Source organism: Equus quagga, chromosome 4 (genome assembly GCF_021613505.1).
Source record: "Equus quagga isolate Etosha38 chromosome 4, UCLA_HA_Equagga_1.0, whole genome shotgun sequence".
NCBI classification, from domain to species: Eukaryota; Metazoa; Chordata; class Mammalia; order Perissodactyla; family Equidae; genus Equus; species Equus quagga.
The window spans coordinates 103,204,985-103,219,251 of NC_060270.1; the positions used below are offsets into that span (position 1 = coordinate 103,204,985).

At 36.4% G+C, this 14,267-nt stretch overlaps 1 protein-coding gene across 1 annotated transcript in view; it reads right to left on the bottom strand.

The window, feature by feature from the left end:
• KCNH7 (potassium voltage-gated channel subfamily H member 7) overlaps positions 1 to 14,267 on the bottom strand; it is a 465,565-nt gene that overhangs the window by 141,118 nt on the left and 310,180 nt on the right. The gene's annotated exons all lie outside the window — the stretch shown is intronic.

Genomic DNA, 14,267 nt, shown 5'->3' on the forward strand with positions numbered 1-14,267 from the left:
TGGATAATATTGTATGTCAACGTGGTTGGGGAAGTGGGGTCAACTGTGTATGAGATGTTCCTCATTCTATTTGGAATTCTTAAAAAGCTTTTGGTTTCAGAGAGAGAGATGTATCGTAACAACAAGAATTTCTTTTTCCTGACTTTTTGTTTTGAAACTGAGGATAAGGCATGAAATTGTTTTACATATCTCAGAGTGGATAATGCTTAGAAGGACAGTAAATATAAACATTGAAGAGTGAAGAGTGGACATTAAAAATTAAAATATTAGGGGCTGGCCCCGTGGCCCAGTGGTTAAGTTCACGTGCTCCCCTGCAGGTGGCCCAGTGTTTTGTTGGTTCAAATCCTGGGCGCGGACATGGCAGTGCTCATCAAACCATGCTGAGGCAGCGTCCCACATGCCACAACTAGAAGGACCCACAAGGAAGAGTATACAACTATGTACCCGGGGACTTTGGGGAGAAAAAGGAAAAAATAAAATCTTCAAAAAAAAATTAAAATATTAGCTAATAAATACATAAACTTATTGGTAGTAAAAAATGCAAATTAAAACAAAAGATATCATTTTCCACTCTTCATTTTAGCAGTAAAAGAGGAAAAAGAAGCATAACATCTAGTGCTGGCAAAGAATGCTGGCAAGCATTCTGACCCTTTGCTGGTGGGATTGCAAATTGCTACAACTTCTTTGGAAAGCTGGTTTACAATATGTATTAAAATGAAAAAATACACTTTTCATTTGACTTAGCAATCCCATTTATAGTATATTACAAAGGCACAAAAAAATAAAAACAATCTGAATATCCATTAAAAGGAGAATGGTTGAGTAAATTATGGCATTTATATACTTTGGAATCTTATGGTGTTCTTTAAAAAACAATAATATGTGTATGTTTTGATTAGAGGGTTACTCAAATACAGTGTTAAGTGAAAAAGCAAGTTTCAGCTTAGTGTGTTTATGATGATATTACTTCATTAAAAATAATAAAAGCATATATTTTTCCATATAAGTTGTATGGGAGTAGAGAGATGTGAAGAACATACTCCAGACTTTTAATGTTGATTGGCTAAGTGGGTTTGGAAGTGGGAAAGTATAAAGTATTGCATTCTTCTTTATATATCCCTTTATATAAAGATATATATACATAAAAATATAAAGATGTTTGTTGCATCAAGCATGCATCCTTTTATAAATTTTAAAAAAAACTAAGATAAAACTTCTACCACTAGAAGAAATGAAAAGATAAGAGAAAGCATCCAAACAATATTGTGTAATTCAAAGCTTTTCTAATTATTGTCTACAAGAAAATGTAGTTTCTAATTTCTATGGCCAGTGCAGTAGCTTAGGTCCACATCATTCCTTGGCTTTACAATTACAGATCGCCCTTCTAGTCAGACATTTGCTATCTTTGGGCTACAAGGTTATCTTACCTTCTTATATTCCTTAAGTGTCATGGGAACCATTATCTTTAATATATTTACTATGAACTTTTCCTCAATGCATTGAGGATGGTTTTAAACATGGAAGAACACTCTTAAAATTCATGAACCTCTTTGAATTTTATTTGAGTATACTCTTCCAGTGGATGGTCTTATCTACACACATATTTTAAATTCCATCTCTAGTCCAATGGTTCATAAATCTGTATCTCCAGCCTAGACTTCTTCTCTTAGTTCCAGACCTGCATGTTTAATGGCCTTATCAACATCTTCATTTGAAAGTCTTAAATAGACCTCAAAATCTCATAGCAAATCCAATCTCATGATCTATCCCTCCAAGCCCAGCCAGTTTTTTTCAGTGGATGGCATTGCAATCCATCTAATCATACAAACCTGAGACTTGAGGGCCATTCTAGTTACTGTTCCTTCTCACCTCCATTCCTCATATCTGATCAATCCTGTAATTGTGTTCACTTCACCTCCTGGAAATCTTTTTAATGTTTTCACTTCTCTCACCTCTACTGCTCTCACTTTTGTCTAAGCTATTATCACGGTTCACCTGATTTCTTGCAATCGGATGCTAATCACTTTGTGTATTTGCATCATATTGTCCATCCTTTAAATGAATAATTATCTTTTAGAAAATGCACTTCTGATCATGTAGACTATCATTTAGTCTTTCACTGCTCCCAATCACTTCCTGCTTTGGGGATGAAGACATCACTATCTCCACTCTGCAGCTTCGTCTTTCCTACCTTGCTCTCTGGGATCCAGCCATATGGACTTTTATTCCTCCAGAGGCCTGTCCTTCTCTCAAATTCAGGGCTTCCTTGTGTCTGACACAGTTTATTCTTCCTACTTAGCACATCCTTTATGTTTGACCTCCAAAGTCATTTTCTTTGGGAAGCTTTTCCTTCCCTCTGAACTACATTAGTGTTACTTTCATACCTTTCACCATAGTTAATAGTTAAACACTTGTTGATTTTCTTTTCTTTTTTCTGGTGAGCACCAATCTAATCTCTACATCTATGTGTTTGGTGGTTGTTGTTGTTGTTGTTTTCTTCCACTAATGAGTGAAATCATACAATATTTGACTTTCTCCTTCCAACTTATTTCACTTAGCATAATACTCTCAAAGTCCATTCATGTTGGCAAAAATGGCAAAATTTCACAATTTTTATGGCTGAGTAGTATTCTATGGTGTATATATAGGACATCTTCTTTATTCACTCATCCATTGGTGGGCACTTAGGTTCTTTCCTAGTCTTAGCTATTGTGAGTAATGCTGCAATGAACAGAGGGGTGCAAATATCTTTTTGAACTACTGGTTTCATGTTCTTTGGATAAACACCCATGAGTGGAAAATGTGGATCATATGGTAGATCTATTAATCTTTTGAGGGAACTTCATACTGTTTTCCATAGTGTCTATACCAGTTTACATTCCTACCCATGGTGTATGAGGGTTCCCTTTTCTCCACATCCTCTCCAACACTTGTTATTAATTGTCTTGTTAATTATAACCATTCTGATGGGCATGAGATGATTAACTCACAGTAGTTTTGATTTGTATTTCCCTAATAATTAGTGATGTTGAACACCTTTCCATGTGCCTGTTGGCCATCTGCATATCTTCTTTGGAAAATGTCTATTTAGATCCTTTGACCATTTTTTAATTGGGTTATTTGTTTTTTTGTTGTTGAATTGTATAAGTTCATGATATATTTTGGATATTAACCTTTTATTAGATATATGATTTGCAAACATCTTCTCTCAATTGGTAGGTTGTCTTTTTGTTTTGTTGATGGCTTCCTTTACTGTGCAGAAGCTTTTTAGTTTGATGTAGTCTCGTTTATTTATTTTTTCTTTTGTTTCCCTTGCCTGGTCATACATGGTATTCAAAAAGATACTGCTAAGACTGATGTTGAAGAGCATATTGCCTATGTTTTCTTCTAGAAGTTTCATGCTATCAGGTCTTACATTCAAGCCTTAAATCCATTTTGAGTTAATTTTTTTGTACGGTAAAAGATAATGGTCTACTTTCATTTTTTTTGCATGTGGCTGTCCAGTTCTCCACTTATTGAAGAGATTTTCTTTTCTCCATTGTGTGTTCTTGGCTTTGTCAAAAATTAGCTGTCCATAGACATGTGGGTTTATTTCTGAGCTCTTGATTCTGTTCTGTGATCTCTGTGTCTTGTTTTGTGCCAGTACCATGCCGTTTTGATTACTACAGCTTTTAGTATATTTTGAAATTAGAAAGTATGACACCTCTAGCTTTGTTCTTTTTTTACCAGGATTGCTTTGGCTATTTGGGGTCTTTTGTTGTTCTATTTAAGTTTTAGGATTCATTGTTCTACTTCCATGAAAAATGTCATTGAGACATTGATAAGGATTCCCTTGAATTTGTAGATTGCTTTAAGAAGAATGGATGTTAATTTTTCCAATCTATGGATACGAAATATCTTTCCATTTCTTTTTATCTTCCTGGATTTCTTTCAACAATGTTTTATAGTCTTCAGTGTACAGGACTTTCACCTCTGCAGTTAAATTTATTCCTTTATATTTTATTCTTTTTGTTGAGATTATAAATAAGATTGTTTTCTTAATTTCTCTTTTTGCTATTTTGTTGCTTTGTATAGAAAGGCAACCGATCTTTGTATGTTGATTCTTTACCCTGCAACTTTACTGTATTCATTTATTATTTCCAATAGTTTTTGGTGGATTTTTTAGGGTTTTCTATATATAAAATCATGTGATCTGCAAATAGTCACAGTTTTATTTCTTCCTTTCCAATTTGGATCCCATTTCTTTCTTTTTCTTGCCTTATTGCTCTGGCTACGACTTCCAATACTATGTTACATAAGAGTGGTGAAAGTGGGCATCTTTATCTTGCTCCGTTTCTTAGAGGGATAGCTTTCAGTTTTTCACCTTTGAGTATGATCTTAGTTGTGGGTTTGTCATATATTGCCTTTATTATGTTGAGATACTTTCTTCCTATACCCATTTTATGCAGAGTTTTTATCATAAATGGATTCTGTATTTTCCCAAATACTTTCTCTGCATCTTTTGAGATGATCATGTGATTTTTATTCTTCATTTTGTTCATGTGGTGTATCATGGTGACTGCTTTGCAAGTCTTGACTCATCTTTGCAACTCTGGAATAAATCCCACGTGATCATGGTATATAATTCCTTTAATGTATTGTTGCATCCAATGTGCTAGTATTTTGTTGGGGATTTCTGCATCTATGTTCAGCAGCAACATTGGCCTGTAATTTTCTTTTTTTCGAATTGTCCTTGTCTAGTTTTGGTATCATGGTATGCTGTCCTCATAGAATGAGTTAGGAAGAATTCTTTCCTATTCAAGTTTTTGGAAGATTTTGAGAATGATAGGTATTAAGTCTGAATGTTTGGTAGAAGTCACTGGGGAAGCCATCTTGTCCAGGACTTTTGTTTTTGGAAAGGTTTTTGATTATTGTTTCATTCTCCATAATAGAAATTGGTCTATTCAGATTCTCTATTTCTTATTGATTCAGTTTTGGAAGATTGTATGATTCTAAGAATTTATCCATTTCCTCTGGATTGTCCAGTTTGTTGGTGTATAGCTTTTCATAGTATTCTCTTAGAATCCTTTGCATTTCTGTGGTGTCTTGTAATTTCTTCCCTTTCATTTCTGACTTTATTTATTTGAGCCTTCTCTCTTTTTTTCTTGTTGAGTCTAGCTAAAGTTTTATCAATTTTATTTATCTTTTCAAAGCACCAGCTCTTAGTTTCATTGATTTTTAATTGTTTTTTTAGTTGCTATTTCATTTATTTCCACTCTGATTTTTATTATTTCCTTCCTTCTGTTGATATTGGGCTTTGTTTTTTTTCTAGTTCCTTTAGGTGTATTGTTAGATTGTTTATTTGAGATTCTTCTTGTTTATTAAAGTGGACCTCTATTGCTATAAACTTCTCTCTTAGTACTGCTTTTACTGTATTGCATAAATTTTGGTATGTCATATTTTGATTTTCATTTGTCTCCAGGTTTTTTTTAAATTTCTTCTTTGACTTGTTCATTGACCCAATAGTTCAGTAGCATTTTGTTTAATCACATATTTGTGGCTTTTCCAGTTTTCTTCTTGTAGCTGATTTCAAGTTTCATATCATTGTGGTCAGAAAAGATATTTTGTATTATTTTAATATTTTTAAATTAATTGAGATGTCTTATGACCTAATATGTGATCTATCTTAGAAAATGTTCCATTTGAATTCAAAAAGAATGTGTATTTTTCAGTTTTTGAATGAAATGTTCTGTATCTATCTACTAAGTCCATCTGGTCTACTGTATCATTTAAGGCCAATATTCCTTATTGATTTTTTGTTTTGATGATCTATCCATTGATGTAAGTGGAATATTAAAGTCCCCTACTATTATTATGTTGCTGTCTATTTCTTCTTTTATGTCTATTAATGATTGTTTTATATATTCAGATGTTGGGCGTGTAGACATTTACAAGTGTGATGTCCTCCTTTTAGATTGTTCCCTTTATCATTATGTAATGTCCTCCTTTGTCTCTTGTTACAGTTTTTGTTTTAAAGTCTATTTTGTCTGATATAAGTATTGCTACCCCAGATTTCTTTTCACTGCCATTTGCATGGAGTATGTTTTTCCATCCCATCACTTTCAGTTTGTGAGTATCTTTAGATCTGAAGTATGTCTCATATAGGCAGCATATATATGGGTCTTATTTTTTTTCATCCATTCAGCCACCCTATGTCTTTTGATTGGAGCATTTAATCCATCGATATTTAAAGAAATGGTTGATAAGTATGTACTTATTGCCATTTTGTTACTTTTCTTCTGGGTGTTTTTGTAGTTCTTCTCTTGCTCTCTTCCCTTGTGATGTGATGGCTTTACTTAGTTTTATGTTTCAGTTTTTTCTCTTTAATTTTTGTGTATTTATTATATATTTTTGGTTTGTGATAACCATGAGGTTCGTATATAATAAACCATGTAAACAGCAATCTATATTTATTTGATGGTCTCTTAAGTTTGATCTCTTACTAAAAGCCCTAATTTTACTTGCTACCACACACATTTTATGTTTTTGATATCACATTTTACCTCTTCTTTGTGTGTGGGTATCTCTTAACCTTTTATCCTGGAAATACGTATTTTTAGAGTTTTTGTCTTTTGACCTTCATACTAGCTTTATAGGTGGTTGATCCACTACCTTTATTATATATTTGCCTTTACCAATGATTTTTTTTACTTTTACAACTTTATTATTCCTATTTGTGGTCTTTTCTTTTCCACTTAAGTCCCTTTAACATTTCTTGTAAAGCCTGTTTAGTGGTGATAAATTCCTTTAGATTTTGCTTGTCTGGAAAACTCTTTATCTCTTCTTCAATTCTGAATGATAACCTTACTGGGTAGAGTATTCTTGGCTATAGGTTTTTTCCTTTTAGCACTTTGAATATATAATGCTTCTCCCTTCTAGCATGTAAGGTTTCTGCTGAGAGATCAGCTGATAGCCTCATGGGGTTTCCTTTGTATATAACTTATTGCTTTTCTCTTGCAGCTTTTAGGATTTTTTCTCTTGCAGCTTTTAGGATTCTCTATTTTTAATTCTTGACATATTCATTATAATGTCTCTTGGTGTAGGACTCTTTGTGTTCATATTCTTTGGTACTTTCTGTGTTTCCTGTACCTGGATGTCTGTTTCCTTCCTCAGGTCAAGGCAGTTTTCAGCTATTATTTCTTCAGATAGCTTTTCCGCACCTTTGTTTCTCTCTTCTCCTTCTGGGATACCTATAATATGGATGTTACTACACTTGATGTTTTCCCAGAGGTCCCTTAGACTGTCCTCATTCTTTTTAATTTATTTTTCTTTTTTTCTGATTAGCTTGGATGATTTCCTCTACTTCTTCATCCAGATCACTGATCCATCCTTCTATGTCGTCTACTCTGCTATTGATTCCCTGTAGTGAATTTTTCATTTCCATTATTGTATTCTTTAGTTCTGATTGGTTCTTTTTTATATTTTCAAGGTATTTATTGAAGTTCTCACTGCATTCATATATTCTCCCAAGATCAGTGAGCATCCTTATGACTATTTGTTTGTACTCTTTAACAGGTAGATTGTTTATCTCTATTTCATTTAGTTCTTTTTCTGATCATTTGTCTTGTTCCCTTGTTTGGAGCATATTCTTTTGTATCCTCATTTTTCCTATTTCTCTGTGCTTGTATCTATGTATTAGGTAGATCAGCTCCATCTCCTGCTCTTGAAAATGTGGGCTTATGTAAGAGATGCCTTGTGGGGCCCAGCAATGCACTCCTCTCTCATCATGCATGCCACATGTTCTAGGAGTGTCCATGTATGAGCTACATGTGTCCTTCTGTTGTGGTGGGGCTGATCTTGCTGTGGCATGGGTAGGCTAGGCTGGCCCTGGGCCAGGTCATTGTAAGGTCCAGCCTCATGTGGCTGCTACTGTCATTTTATTGGATGGGGCAAGCTCCAGCACAGCTGATTTCCAGGTCTAATGGCATACAACTACCACTGTTTTGCTGTTAAGCAAGTCAGGCCCCAGTGTGACTGGTTGCTAGGCTCAGGGACTCACAAGTGATCCAGGCCTCCAGTGCACCTCCCTGCTCACTCAGGAGTGCAGATGGATGGGGCTGGCTCCAGATGTGGCAACACACAATGGTTTCAGGAGTTGGAAGGCAGGGAAGATCTCTTGTTTGTGTGGCTGTTTGAGATGAGTGGCACAAGTTGGCTGTGGCTGACATGCCCCACCACCCATGGACCCATTCTCCCTGCTACAGAGTTCCCACACACCCCTGGCCACACTGGCCCACAAGTCTTTTGTGGCCTTGATAGTGGGTGGGGCCAGTCCCTGGGATGGGCTGCCTGTCCTGGCTGTACTCAATTACCTTGAGTGCTCTAGTGAGTGGTGCAACCCCCTGGGCTAACAGGATGGAATCCAATGGCAGCTGTTCACATCTGTGTCAGCACAACTGAAGTAGGTCACAATAATGGCTGTCACCACTGTCTCAGTCCCTGGGGTTCGTGGACCCAATTCTCTCCTGCTTCTTCCAGATGCACTCTGAGCTTAGTAGGTGAGTCTCTTCTATCAATGGACTATGAAATTTTCTTTCTGATGTTTTTGTATTGATTTCTGGAATGGGTGAATCTCTGTATAGGCCCTTTAAGAGCAGGTTTTTCTTTCTCTGGAGTTCAACAGTTTTTCGGAATGTATTCCCTGTTGGTTTTCAAAGTCAGCAAAGCCAAGTATTATGTGATCCTGTCTCCATTGTGCTAAATCCAAGGGTGAGACTGCCTACTGTGGCATAGATCCCCTGCTCAGATCCCCCACTCCTGTGGGAAAAGTTCCATACCTTTGATATTGCTCCTGGCCATGAAATGCCATGGTTAGGATATGATTTTATCCTCAGCAGAGCTATATTTCTGCCTCTTCCACCCCTGTCAGTGTAGTGTAGTTCCTTGTTGTGGAGGTTTTTTAAATCTAGTTTCCAGATCTCTCTCAGAGGAAATTGTTCCACATTTAGTCTTAGATTTGTTGTATTTATGGGAGGAGGTGAATTCAGAGTCCTCCTATGCTGCAATCTTCAAAACTCTCATCAGAAGTCTAAAATCAAGATCTTGGGCAAGGCTGCATTCATTCTGGAGGCTCTTGGGAAGAATTCCTTTCTTGTCTTTTTCAGTGTCTAGAGGTTCCTGTAGTCCTTGGCTTGTGACCCCTTCTTCACATCATTCCAACCTCTTGTTTCTGGTAGTGATGCCCCCTAGTACCATTCTGAGCAGCCTGTCTCCCTTCTATCCACCTGGGTAATCGAGGCTAATCTCCTTGTTGGTTTTCTGATTAATACTTCTCTCCCATAGTGGACGGTAGGCTTCATAAGGATGGGGCCCTGTCTATTTTGCTCACCAAATCCTAGCTTTGGCAGAATGCCTGAGCAGGGTCAATGAATTTCCATGAGCAGACTCTAAACTGACAATATGCTTCAATTTTGATGAGTGAAAAACTAGAATATTTAATTGCTCTGACAAATCTAATTAGAGAATCTTAGCCTTCTGGAATTATATTGACCCATATTTACAAAAAATGAGTATTTAATTAGGACTCAGTAGCTCACGGAAATCGTGAACTCTATATACCTGACACAACTCATTGTTAATTTTACCTTTTTTGAGAGATTATTAATTGCTACCATTCTGATTCTAGAGGATACACAGAAATGTTTCCAAACTCCTCATCATCTAGTGGATTATATGTAAAATACCCATTACAGAAATTTTGGAATTAAGCAGGCTAATTTATTATTGTAAGCTTTAATTTGTGGGCTAATAGTTAACAGTGTAAAGTATAATTGAAATAGAATTTATCTTTCCAATAAAAGACAAGCCACAATGCAAAAACTCCAAGTGCATTCAGCGTTAAACTCCGGATTAATAAAATATAGATGAAAGTAACCAATCTGTGCAAATAAGATTAAATAGCAGTGCATCACAGTAACTGTTTTGCAAGCATTCTTACATAATTCTACTAACAACTTTTATATGTTCAAGTAAATTGCCAAGTTAAAAATCAGTGAACTGCATCACAGTCATTTGATTAGTTTCTAATGCACATGGAATTGAGTTATAAAGCAGTTTACAAATCAATTCCGTAAACTTATTGCAATGCACTGAAGGTCAATTCCTACTTTTATTCATTTTTCAACAATTACATTGCCCTCCTCCTTTAAAAACAATTCACTGCCTTTCTTAATTAATGACCACACAAGGCATTTAGTTTGCTCCTATAGCTTAGTCATAGCCAAGGTGGTACAGATGGTCTTTTCTGCATCACTAGGTTAACATGACCATGTTATATTGCATTATAGATTTAGTTGTCTAACTGCAGTTCATCTGGAAAGAATACACATTGAGAATTTTGCTCAATGCTAGCACTTTCTGGCTTGAAATATGAAACATAGATGAGGGTAATGCTGTTATGGTTCTTAACACTGGAAAACACCCTTGTAAGTTAAGTCTCCATATTTACCATATTTGCTTTCTAACTTGAATAATTAACATAGATACTATTTTGTTTGGTCTACTAAATGCTTGATAAATCTGAAATATGAACAACAGAATAAGCTTTTTTACACATTTTTAAACACATCCCCTGAAATAATTATAAGTACTGATAAACTACTTACATGGACATGATTTTGTTTAAATATGCTATTTTCATCTAAGAGGATATATAGTCTCTAAAACAATGAACTTATAATTAACTACTACTACAGTGTCTTTCTTAGGATATGTCAATTTGTAAAGCTGCATCTTCATATATCCTATATCATATTTGACTAAGAGCTTTTTACCTCTCAACCAAGAAGACATAGAGATATTCCCATCATCCTTCTCTTTAAAAAGCCTAGATTTAAGACTCAAATTTATATACACAAGGATGTTAAATACTTGGCCCAAGATCACATAGGAAATCAGGGTAAAGTCAGAATAAAATAGGAATTTTCTTGATTTAATTTCAGTTTATCGAAGATTTGGTCTTTTCTTGGGCTACAGATATCCTTAGGAGAATCTAGTGAGAATAATAATTCTCTCCTCTAAATAAATGTGGATAAATGCATCCACACAATTTTGTTTATGATCTCAGAGGCTGAATAACAAAACCCCCTTCCCAACCAAAAGCCTTCCACTAACCTCCCCTAGGATCCCTTAGGATTACTTGACTCTTAATTTCCTTCCAGTTTTGAGTTTTTGGCTTATATATTTACACTAACGACAGTTCTCGCAAAATTATAGTGATCACAACTACATCTCTCCCCCATCTCCTGTGGTAGTAAATTTAGGAAATGGTTTTCCCAGCTTTTCCAAATTGAGAAGACTTCATCAATCTGAACTGTTATTTCTCTTTCTTTCCGCCTCTCTCTTTCTCTCCTCTGGGAGCTGGGTCTCATGTACCAAAGTTTGGAAAAACACTACTGTGCCCATTTTGACCTCAAACAATTTTTCCAACTTAGGAATATACTTAGGAATATTATAAACAATAATATTTCTTGCAGAAAATCAAATATTTCTGAAAAATCCTCCATACATGCCTAATCACTGAATTTCTTCACAATTACAAATTTCCAATCACTCCTTTGGTTCAATGTCTCATCATTTTTATAAACTCTTAGAACTTTGATTATCTAATAATTTGATTATCTAATAAAAACCAGCTAAATATAAGTCAGGAGCATTTTACTCCTGCTTGGTTCTGCTTAGTTGAAGTATAGACTGAAAAGTAGAGAGAAACTTAAGTTGAAAAAGTCACGTGAACTAGAGAACATAGTGGCATTAGGAAAGGACATACATGTGGTGTGGGTGTGTAACGGACATTGTAAAGGCCATGAGCAGCGATAGTCCCCTCACAAAGGATTAGGAGTGGTGGGAGCTGTCTTCGATTGGATCCCTGAAAATGGACTGTGCGATTGGTTTTATGGGGAATGTTCTCAGGAGATCCACCCATAAGGAAGGGAGAAAGGCTGGATTGGGCAGAGGAAGCTGAGCTGTCATGCAAATGCAGCTGAAGCTGCAGCCAGTCCTCCTGGGAGCTCTGGAGCTGGGATAGCCCTGCAGATTTATGCCAGATTGAAGTTAGGGTAACTGGCCTTTGTCTCTCTGCATCAGTCAGTCACTGGCTACAGCCACCCCATAGGAAGGGCCATAACCTTGGGTAAAGCAATACACGATTTCCAGTGGGGGCGGAGTTATGCACCCTCAGCAGCCAATATTTCCAGTAACCAACCTTGAGGAAGGTGTCTGGCTGAGCGACATGGTGTCCACTGTACAGACAGGGAAGACTAGCCTGTTTTTGATCTGAAAGAGACTATGATCTGAATTAAGTCTACTATCAGCTATTAGCACACAAAATAAGGATTTGTGAATTAATGTCAATGTACCTTTCTAAAGTCAGGGAATTCACAAGTCTGACACTTAAATTGGGAGGCTTGAAATCACTGTGAGACTTTTCTCCAGCCAAATAGCTCTGGATATGCAGAGAAACATGACTTTAATCTCTGAGTCAGAGAGAGCGATATATCAAATTTGAAGAGAGAAAGAGGAAAGATAATTGACATATCTACCTTTTGTTTTTAGGGAGAAATTTCCGTAGAGTCCCCCTGCAAGGAAATGAGTCTTTCCTACTCCTAACTATGTAAAGAGTTTATGATGTTGCCCATTGGCTGCTAGAGCAGCCCATAATATTATCAAAGAAGGCAGTAGTTAGAAGTTAGACTGGGAAAAAGGATCATTCAGTCTGAACTCAATATTGACCTGGCTAACCTGATTAGTGGGTGACAAATGGGGCAGTGCCACCAGTGTGGTCCTGGTGTTAGTGACAATAAATGATCACCAGGGACTTAGTAAACCTGAAGCTAAATTTGAGAGCTTTCAAAGGAGCAGATGTGGTCAGTTGTGCCTTGAAAGACTAAGACTCCTGGGACATTTCCTAGGGTAAGAGATACCAGAGAAAAAGTAAGATTTTACAATAAGGTAGTAACTATAGGACCAAATTGGAATCATGTAGCAACGTCAGTCCCAACCCAGTAGCGCACGGCACACGTGTGCAGCGGTCGGAGAAGTTAGTGCTGCAGCCTGCGTGAGGGCAATCACAGGAACTGCAGCAGCAGCAGAGAACTTCTAGAACAGGTTTGCAAAAGCTGATGATGTCTGAGAGACACTACTTCCAACCTGACTGGGTCATCATGAGAGCAAAGAAGCTGAAAACACAGGTCTGGGGCAAAGGAGATAAGGCAGAAAACAGGACAAGACAGTGGACTGCTTTTAGCAGCCCAAGGTTCAAATCCCTCAGCGAGGAGGGATTGGAAATGAAAGCAAACACATCACTGTTATACATACCTAATTAGGTTTCTGTGTGATAACTTCTTAATAAATCCAAGTGTGATTTACCAATCCTGTTATTTTGTTTCTCTTTGATAGATTTCTTCCTTTTCCAAATGCCAAATTAAAGAGTCCATTCAAGTTATGTGAAAGTAATAATGTCTTAACCTAGATTGACCCAGGATGACCATGTTCTCATCACATTGACAGGGATTCTCTTGATGCAGTATTCCAAACACAAATGGTACAGAAACCAGTTACCCAAATGCTGTGTGAATAGGGACTGAACCCTATTTGGTTGTTGCTAGGTAACAAATTCTTCTAAATGATACGCAGAACACATGGGGACTCTCTGGTGTGGATATGCTGATTTAGGCTGTCATTAACATTCATTGCTAATGAAGGGATAAAGCATAATTTTTTTCAACCACCAGCAATTTTCTTGATCTTAGAAATATGTATTTTGCCTGAATCCTGGGGGGAAGACATGCTGTAAAATTGACTGCAACCCCTGACTGAACTTTCCCCAGATTTCGTTTAGCAACCATGTCATGATTCTTTCTTCTATACCAAATTTAATCTTCAAAAAAGAGGAAACTTCCAAACACATGATAATGGTAAACATTAGTTATATTATAAAACCTTTAATTAAATCCATCTGAATAACAGATTGTTTCTATAGTAATGCTCGCTGAGTGGGAAACTCTATATTACTACCGCAGCTCTTCATCTTTGAATTAAAGAATAACTTTCAGCTCCAATGCAGAGCAGTAAAAACACTGTGAACGCCCTTTTATAAACTAGCTATACAGAATATTTCTTTGTTCCTTAGCTTGAGGTGTGAAAACTGAAATACAAATTTGAGGGAGTAATGTACCTATTCATGCAACTATATATTTTACGTGTCAATCAATCAGAATATTGAGTGTAAA